Genomic DNA, 9,319 nt, shown 5'->3' with positions numbered 1-9,319 from the left:
GGAACCCCTGAGAGCAGTATCCTGTTCCCTGGAAAGATGTTGAAGATGAACGAGCGCATGGAAGAGGGGTACTCCACACAAAGGCCACCCATGTTCGATGGGAAATTCTATACTTACTGGAAAAATAGAATGGAAATCTTCATAAAGGCTGAAAACTATCAAGTTTGGAGAGTCATTGAAATTGGAGACTTTGAGGTGACGACCATCAACTCCAACAATGAAGCTGTTCCAAAGCCAATCACTGAATATGAAAAAGAAGATTTTCAAAAGATGGAGATGAACGCTCTTGCTATCAAGTTACTTCACTGTGGGCTTGGTCCAAATGAGCACAATCGAATTATGGGTTGCAAAACCGCTAAGCAGATTTGGGACCTGCTCGAAGTTACCCATGAAGGTACTAGTGAAGTAAAGAGATCCAAGATTGATTTGCTAATGTCCAAATATGAAAGATTCGTAATGGAACCTAGGGAAAACATTCAAGAAATGTTCACTAGGTTCACAAATATTACGAATGAGTTAGTCTCTCTTGGTAGAATCATTCCCGTTGATGAACAAGTTAGAAAAGTACTTAGGAGTCTTCCTCAAGACGAACGCTGGAGAGCAAAGGTTACAGCCATCCAGGAGTCCAAAGATTTCACCAAGTTCAATTTGGAAGAGCTGGCTGGTTCCCTAATGACCCATGAATTGCATTTGGGAACAGCTGACAGTTCCCGAAACAAAGGACTGGCTCTAGCAGCTGATGATAGCGATGAATCAGAAACTGGTGAAGAGGAATCAGCACTGTTGGCTCGAAAATTCAAAAAATTCTTCAGGAACAGAAGGTATGGTAATCAAAGGAATAACAAAGAGAAGGGAACACCGAACTTGAAGACAAACTTTGAATGCCATAAGTGTGGGAGCACTGAACACTTCATCAAGGATTGCCCTCAATGGAAAAATGAGAAGGGCAAGGGAAAAGCAAGAGAAGTTGGAAGACAATATAAGAAGGGAAACTTCAAAACAGATTTTAGAAAAGCAATGATAGCAGCTTGGGGAGATACGGAGAGCGAGGCTGAGACAGAAGCTACAATGGAAGAGGAAACAACAAACCTATGTCTCATGGCATCTCATGAAGAATCCAAAGAAAAAGAGGTAATGTCTTCTGGTCTATCTCCTAAACATCTGTCCAACATAAGTAAGAATAAACTAATCAAACTGCTTTTAGAGACACAAGAAAAGCTAGATGAAAAAACAGCTAAGTGTCTCCAAATTGAGAAAGATCTTAACTTAAGTGAAGATCATATCTCATATCTAAACTCCTTTAGAATCGATGTGCAAAGTAAATTTTTTAATTTGCTAGATCAGAATGTTGTTTTGAAAGAGACAATTGAGAAATTGAAACAGGAATTTATTTTTCTTAATATTGAAATGAATCATAACAGATTGATAGGATTAAGTAAAGATGCAAACAATATATCTACTCACATGGTTAGCACTGAATTTCAAAGGTTGAAATCAAAATTAGAATCCTACGAAATTGAAAATGAAAATTTGAAAAATAAAATAAACTTAAGAGGAAAAGGGAAAATCAATGAAATTCCCATATGGATTCTAAATGCTAAAACCAAGAGTAAAGAAGGTCTAGGCTATATTAAGAATGATAAAAAGAAAAAGGTATACGTAAATCTCCCTAGTAGTAAAGTCTGTTCCTTCTGTGGTAAAAGTGGAAACCTAAAACATCAATGTATAAAGAGGGAACAGCATGTCAAAGCAAATAAAAATTATGTCGAACGTACATGGATTAAGAAATGTGATTCAAATATTGTCGACAAGGAACCCAAGGATGAATGGGTTCCTGCACCTAACCATTAGTTTGCTTTGCAGGTTCAAGTGAGGGGGAACAACTCATGGTATCTCGACAGTGGGTGTTCCAAGCATATGACGGGTGATAAATCTAAATTTCTCTCACTTGAAGCCTATGATGGGGGAACAGTAACCTTCGGTGACAACATGAAGGGTGAGATAATCGCCAAAGGAAAGGTTGGAAGGTCTAGTTCCCATGCCATTGATAATGTATTTTTAGTCGAGAATTTAAAACACAATTTGTTAAGTATTTCTCAATTTTGCGACAAAGGTAACTCTGTTAAGTTTACTTCTGAAAAATGCATAATTTCTAGGAACAGTACAGGAGACCCTGTGCTGGAGGGAATCAGAAAAGGGAACACCTATGTGGTGGTCCTGGACACTGTTCCCAGAAACAGTCTAACGTGTTTAAGTGTTATTGAAGAAGACCCACTTCTTTGGCACAAGCGTCTAGGTCATGCTAGTTATTCATTGATTAACACTTTAAGATCAAAAGACCTAGTAAGAGGATTACCTGCAATAAAATTTCTTAAAAATGAAGTTTGTGATCCTTGTGCTAAAGGGGAAACAAGTGCGGTCATCCTTTAAATCAAAGAACGTTGTGACTACCACTAGACCATTAGAATTAATTCATATGGATTTATGTGGACCAATGAGAACACAAAGCCGTAGTGGCAAAAAGTATGTATTTGTTGTTGTTGATGATTATAGTAGATTCACGTGGACCTTATTTTTGGCAAGCAAAGATGAAGCTTTTGATGAGTTTGTTTCCTTTGCTAATAAAACACAAAAATCTACCAATAATCAAATTGTTCACATTAGGTCTGATCATGGAAAAGAATTTGAAAATTCAAACTTCATGAATTATTGCAATGAACATGGCATAAATCACAATTTTTCCGCACCTAGAACACCACAACAAAATGGTGTGGTAGAAAGGAAAAATAGGACTTTAGAAGAAATGGCAAGGACCATGTTGATTGCTAGTGGTCTACCTAGGAATTTTTGGGCAGAAGCCGTTAATACTGCATGCTATACATTGAATCGTGTACTAATTAGGCCAATCACTTCTAAGACACCCTATGAATTGCTCAAAGGTGTTAAACCAAATATTTCCTATTTTCGTATATTTGGATGCAAATGTTTTGTTCATGTAAATGGAAAACGAAACATAGGTAAATTTGATGAAAGAAGTGATGAGGCAGTATTTCTAGGTTATTCATCACAAAGCAAAGCTTACAGAGTTTATAATAAGAGAACTATGTGTGTAGAGGAGTCAGTTCACATAATCTTTGATGAAACTAACTTTTCAACAAGTGAACAGGAAACAAATAATATTAAAATAGGTCTTGCAAATTTGGAAGATGAAGATGAAGGAATCAAAGTGCAAGATCAAGGAACAGCAAGTGAACAGTCGATACAAGAAGAGGCAGAAGAAACTGATCAATTCCAGGAACTGCTAGTACAACAGGATCAGCAGACTGTTCCTAATCCAGCTGTTCCCACAGATGAGCAAAATGATCCAGTAGCTGAACAGAATGTCAATCAAGTTGCTGAACAAGAACATGCTACTGTTCCTTCAAGAGAATTTGTGCCTAAACCTTGGAAGTATCAAAGATATCATCCTCTTGATTCAATTGTAAGTGATATAAATAAGGGGACACAAACTAGATCTCAATTGAGAAACTTTTGTGCACACTTTGCGTTCCTATCATCACTTGAACCTAAAAATCACGAGGAAGCTTTAAAGGATTCCGATTGGATAGTTGCCATGCAAGATGAATTAAATGAGTTTGAAAGAAATAAAGTGTGGCACTTGGAACCCAAACCGAAAAACAAGAAAGTTATTGGTTTGAAATGGGTATTTCGGAACAAGCTTGATGAGCATGGAATAATTGTTAGAAATAAAGCTAGACTTGTGGTTAAAGGTTACAATCAACAAGAAGGTATTGATTATACCGAGACATTTGCTCCAGTAGCAAGGTTAGAGGCCATTAGAATTTTAATTTCTTTTGCTGCATTTATGAATTTTAAACTATATCAAATGGATGTGAAATGTGCCTTTTTGAATGGTTATCTTGATGAAGAAGTCTTTGTGGAACAACCCCCAGGTTTTGAGAATACCTCTTGTCCTAATCATGTCTACAAGCTTGACAAAGCCCTATATGGCTTGAAGCAAGCTCCTAGGCAATGGTACGAAAGACTTTCAAAGTTTTTGATTCAAAATAACTTTGTAAAAGGAAAAATCGACAAAACCTTGTTCTTTAAGAATAAAGGTTCTAATATTTTAGTTGTTCAAATTTATGTTGATGATATTATTTTTGGTGCTACTAATGATCTGTTATGTAAAGAATTTGCTAACCTTATGGGTACAGAATTTGAAATGAGCATGATGGGAGAATTAAATTTCTTTCTTGGTTTGCAAATTAAACAAACTGAAAATGGTATTTTTATTCATCAACAAAAATACATCAAAGAACTTCTTAAGAAATATGGACTAAACAATGCTAAAACCAACCATACACCTATGGCTACCAATGTTAGACTAGATGAAGACCTAAATGGGACCAACGTAGATCAAACCATGTATAGAGGCATGATAGGTTCTTTATTGTATCTAACTGCAAGTAGACCTGATATTTCTTTTAGTGTTGGTTTATGTGCTAGATTTCAATCAAGTCCTAAAGAATCACATCTCACGGCAGTAAAGAGAATTTTGAGATATTTGAAGGGAACAGACGACTTGTCCCTATTTTATCCTAAAAGTGATGTTTATGATTTAAAAGGTTTTAGTGATGCAGATTATGCAGGTGATCTTGTTAATAGAAAAAGTACATCAGGTATGGTACAATATCTTGGCTCATGTTTAGTTTCATGGAGTTCCAAGAAACAAAACACAGTTGCATTATCCACTGCAGAAGCTAAATACGTAGCAGCAGCAGCCTGCTGTTCCCAAATGCTTTGGATAAAACAGCAACTTAGAGATTTTGGTATTAAAGTTGAATGCATTCCTATTTATTGTGATAATACTAGTGCCATATGTATATCTAAAGATCCAGTGCATCATTCACGTGCTAAACATATACACATTAGACATCATTTTCTAAAGGATAACGTAGAACACAAAAATATTGTATTGAAGCATGTTAACACAAATGAACAAGTTGCTGATACTCTGACCAAACCACTTCCTAGGGAACAATATGAAAAGATGAGATTGGAACTTGGTATGATCAAGCTCCACTAAAGTTAGTTGCATATATTTCCCATTGAAGCATCATGAAAATGAAGAGGTCAGGAATCAATCTCAAAATCTTGATTGAAAATCAATTATTGCATGGATCAGGTAAACACATAATAAAGTTTGTACTATGAATGTTCTTACATTTGCATGTTGTTAATTCGAACAGACCAAAGCAATATGTTCATTATTTTCTCCATAATATTTCATAATATCATAATTCATTTTGTTCTTGAAAATTTATTTTATTTTATTTTGATTTCACATCTTTTTATATTATATCATCACATTGTTTGGAAATTTGTACAGTCAACTTAAAATTAAAAATAATGGGAAATTTTTTAAAAAACACACAATCCTTCCATATCTAATGCATTGATGAAAAGGCTTTGATGAGATGGGACGTTTGGTAACCGTCAACTCTCTTTAAAAAGCCCTTACTACATCACAATCACTCAAACCGTCATCCTTCTCCTTCCTCACAAACAGTCACAAGAAACCGTCCTCCTTCTTCCTCAATCCTTCAAAACGCAAAAATGAAAACTCCAAAATCAAGATCAGGAAAAAAAGCACCCACATCCCACCAAACCATCCAGCCTACACCCTTAAACATTGTCCATCCATCCCCATTGCTAAAAGATGCACCATTACCATCACCACCACAAGAAACCTCTGACAACATTCGACCAAAACGCAAATCATTCACACCAAAAAGTGAATCATCATCCCAAACTGCCAAACGTTTGAAGCAAGTTGACCCTAACTGTGCCGAGGAGGTTGCTAAGGAGATGTCTGTTGGATTTGGGGTCGACAAATACTGGTATGACTCTACTTACTTTCCACAACTTCATAACATTTTGAAATTTCAAGAATGGGAGGTTTTAATGACTGAATATAGTTGTAATTCCATCTTCCCAAACATCATGAGAGAGTTTATTTCAAACTTTTCAAATGACTGTGGTATGTGTTCCAGTGTGGTTAGGAACATTAAAATAGAGTTTAACAGCGCTTTGTTGGCAGAATGGTTTAAAATTTCGAATGTAGGGTTTGATACATACAGTATTGGTGCTAAGATAGTTTTCTCTGGGATAAATGAAAAAACAATCTTTAAGTTTTTAGGGGTTGAACAGAAAAGGGGTAAAATCAGTCACAATGTGTTGTCCCCATTGCATAAATTACTTTATAATGTAGCACGAAGATTCATCTTGCCCCGAAACTCCAAGAGGAGTGAGGTGAGTCTGCGTGATGCAACTCTGATTTACTGCATGGACAATCAAATCAAAATCAATTTTCCATCTTTAATGATATCACATTTATCCGACTGTATAGAGAAAAAGAATGTTGTGGGGTATGGGGGCTGTTAACTTGGATTTTTCGAAAATTTGAGGTTCCATTGGATGGGCTTGAGTTCCCAATGGGACCAAATATGAAGATTGGTGCACGTTGTTTGAAAAATTTGCATTTGAAAGTAACTGATGAGGGGGTATTAATAAACGAATTAGAAGAAGTAGTTTTTGTTGGTTCTGATGATGAGGAAGTAGAAGAAGAAGAAGTGGTAGAAGAAGAGATTGAAAAAGAAGTAAAAATAAAGAAAGAAAAAGGAATTGAAAAAGAGAAAGAAAAAGAAAAGGAAGAAGAAGAAAAAGAAGAAGAAAAACAAGGGCATGTTCCCAATGAAACAGAAAATAAGGGGGAACAGGTCGAGGAGACAAAAATTGAGGGGGAACAAGGAGAAGCTTTAGGAGATTCTAGTGATGAGGAGATCGTAATTGCAAAGCTGAGGAAGGGTAAAGTCACTCAGAGGAAGAGTAGGAGGCTTGCTTCAAAAGGTAAGGCAGTAAAGGTTGATGATGTTACTTCAGAAACCATTCCTGAGCCTACATCATATGAACCTCCCTCTCTCAAGCCAACCACATCACCACCTCCATCACCAATACAGTCTACACCACCACCTTTTCAGTCACACACTTCACCTGATGTAGGTTGTACTAACTATGATTCTGTTCCTGCAGCTTCTTTAGACTCTGTCCTCTCTAAGCTAAATGACCTCCAGTCTCACTTCCTTGCATTTCAAGACGAAACTCGTGTCTCCCTTGCTTCAATTGTTGATCAGCTTAACCAGATGGAGAGCCGTCTTGGTGCCAAGTTGGACACAGTAGAAGTACAGACTGAGTTCGTTGATGAAGAAGAGACTGCTCCCTGATCCCTCTTCCCATAATGTTTTTATGATTTGTTGGCTGTAATATTAATCAAACAACTTCACTTTTTAGTCTTTGTACCATCTGAGGTACAAAGTTGTATTGTTGAACAACTGCTACTATTTTCTTTGCTTTTATTTTTGGTCTGTGATGACTAACAATATGCAGATTTGATTACTTTTTATGGTGCATCCTTTTATTATTGTTTCTTGCTTTCATCACTGACAAATCTATATGGTTTGTGCTGAGATTTGATAACTCCCAATTCTTTTTGATTGATGTCAAAAGGGGGAAGATTACTGCACAAACTTAACAGGAGCAGTGAATACACAGTTACATATCTTGTTGATTTATATTGATTCTTATGAATGATATGTGTGCTGCTGTGTTTATGCTAGTTTAGTGATCATCTGTGTTGCTAAGTTTGTTGAAGTTCTCATGAAGTCCTCATGAATATTTGATTCTGTGAAAATACTTAATAAGTTATGTTTATTATTATTAGGTTTATTATTATTAGGTTTATTATAGTTTTATTATGTTAGTTTTTATTTATTTTTATTATTATGTTAGTTTTTATTTATTTTTGTTATGTTAGTTTTTATTTATTTTCGTTTAACTTAGTTTATTTCATTTAAGTTTTAAGTTAATTAATTTTGAAAACTTTTGAAAAATATTTGATATTTTAGAGTAAACTGTTTGTTTATGAATGCTTGGTAAATTATATTCTAACAAGTTGATTTGCTAAGTTAATTAGAGTTACTTTAATCTCTAGTATGCTCTATGAATTTTGTTTTACTCTATTTTACTTAAGTTTGTTTATAAAGTTTGCCATCATCAAAAAGGGAGAATTTGTTGGCCTCTTAAGGTTTTGATGATGACTTTACTTTTAAATAAACAAACATATTTTAGAGATTGTTTTGTAGGTATATATCCGATTTAATGTGAATCGTTGATGAAGCCTATGACTTGATTCGTGAAAGAAGTACATGTCTCAAATATCCAAGAAGTTGGGAAATTGCTCTTGAAGACAGTTTACTGTTCCTAGAGTTGAAGTTCTGACGAATGTTGAAGATGGAGACAGTGTGCTGTTCCTCACGATACAGGTCCGAAGAAGACATTGACTGGAAGTTACGAAAATTATATTTTCTGTTTTTAGTTAATGTAAAAGGTTAAAATTTAATTAGTTGCTTATTTAAATTTATTTATTAATTGGCAAAATGATTTTAATTCGCCTAAAAACATGGAGAAAATCAACTCCTTGTTTATCTCCTATAAACTCGGAATTCAAGAGACTTGTTCTCTTCTTTGAATTGGTCTCCTACAATTTAGGATCTTCCTTAACCCATGATGTTTTTAACCGTACATGTGTACAACAGTTACATTCCACTCCTACCTTTAACTAACTTTCCATTTTCTTTGGGAGCAAGTAAGTTATGGAGAACGTGGGATATGTGCAACTCGTGGAGAACATGGGCTAAGTGCACTACTTGCTGTTCCCCTTATAAAAGAGGGAAATTACGGTTCAGTATGCAGGAATGGATGAATGAATGAATGTTGCATTGAGAGTGTCCATCTAAGGGAGAATTAATTGAGAAAAATATTCTAAGTTTTAAATGCCAATTAACTTATAATATTTTTCTTAAGCAACAATTTCATTTTGATCTTTATGAGAATTGGCCTTGTAAAGGGTATTTAAGTGTTATGTTGTAATTAGACTTATGGGTAGTCTAAGAGAATAGAGAATAGAAACGTGAGAAGAGAAAGAGAAGGAGAGAAGAGAAGAGAAGAGAAGAGAAGAGAAGTAGGCCTAAGTAGAGAAGCTTTGAGTAAAGCGTTTAGAGAATTGAGAAGCTTCAAGTGAAGCAAAACATTGTTATGTGTAATTGTAATTGATTGCCTTAGCATAGTGAGAATTTTGAAATCCCGGGGGGTCGTGGTTTTTCCTTCTTATTAGGCCAAGAAGGTTTCCACGTAAAAATCCTTGTCTCCTTTATTATTTTTCTTTTCGTTTTTAAGTTTAAGTTTTGTCCTTTACTTA

Source organism: Amaranthus tricolor, chromosome 14, assembly GCF_026212465.1.
Source record: "Amaranthus tricolor cultivar Red isolate AtriRed21 chromosome 14, ASM2621246v1, whole genome shotgun sequence".
NCBI lineage: Eukaryota > Viridiplantae > Streptophyta > Magnoliopsida > Caryophyllales > Amaranthaceae > Amaranthus > Amaranthus tricolor.
The sequence above is the reverse complement of the archived record's forward strand: the minus strand, read 5'-3'. Positions refer to the sequence as shown.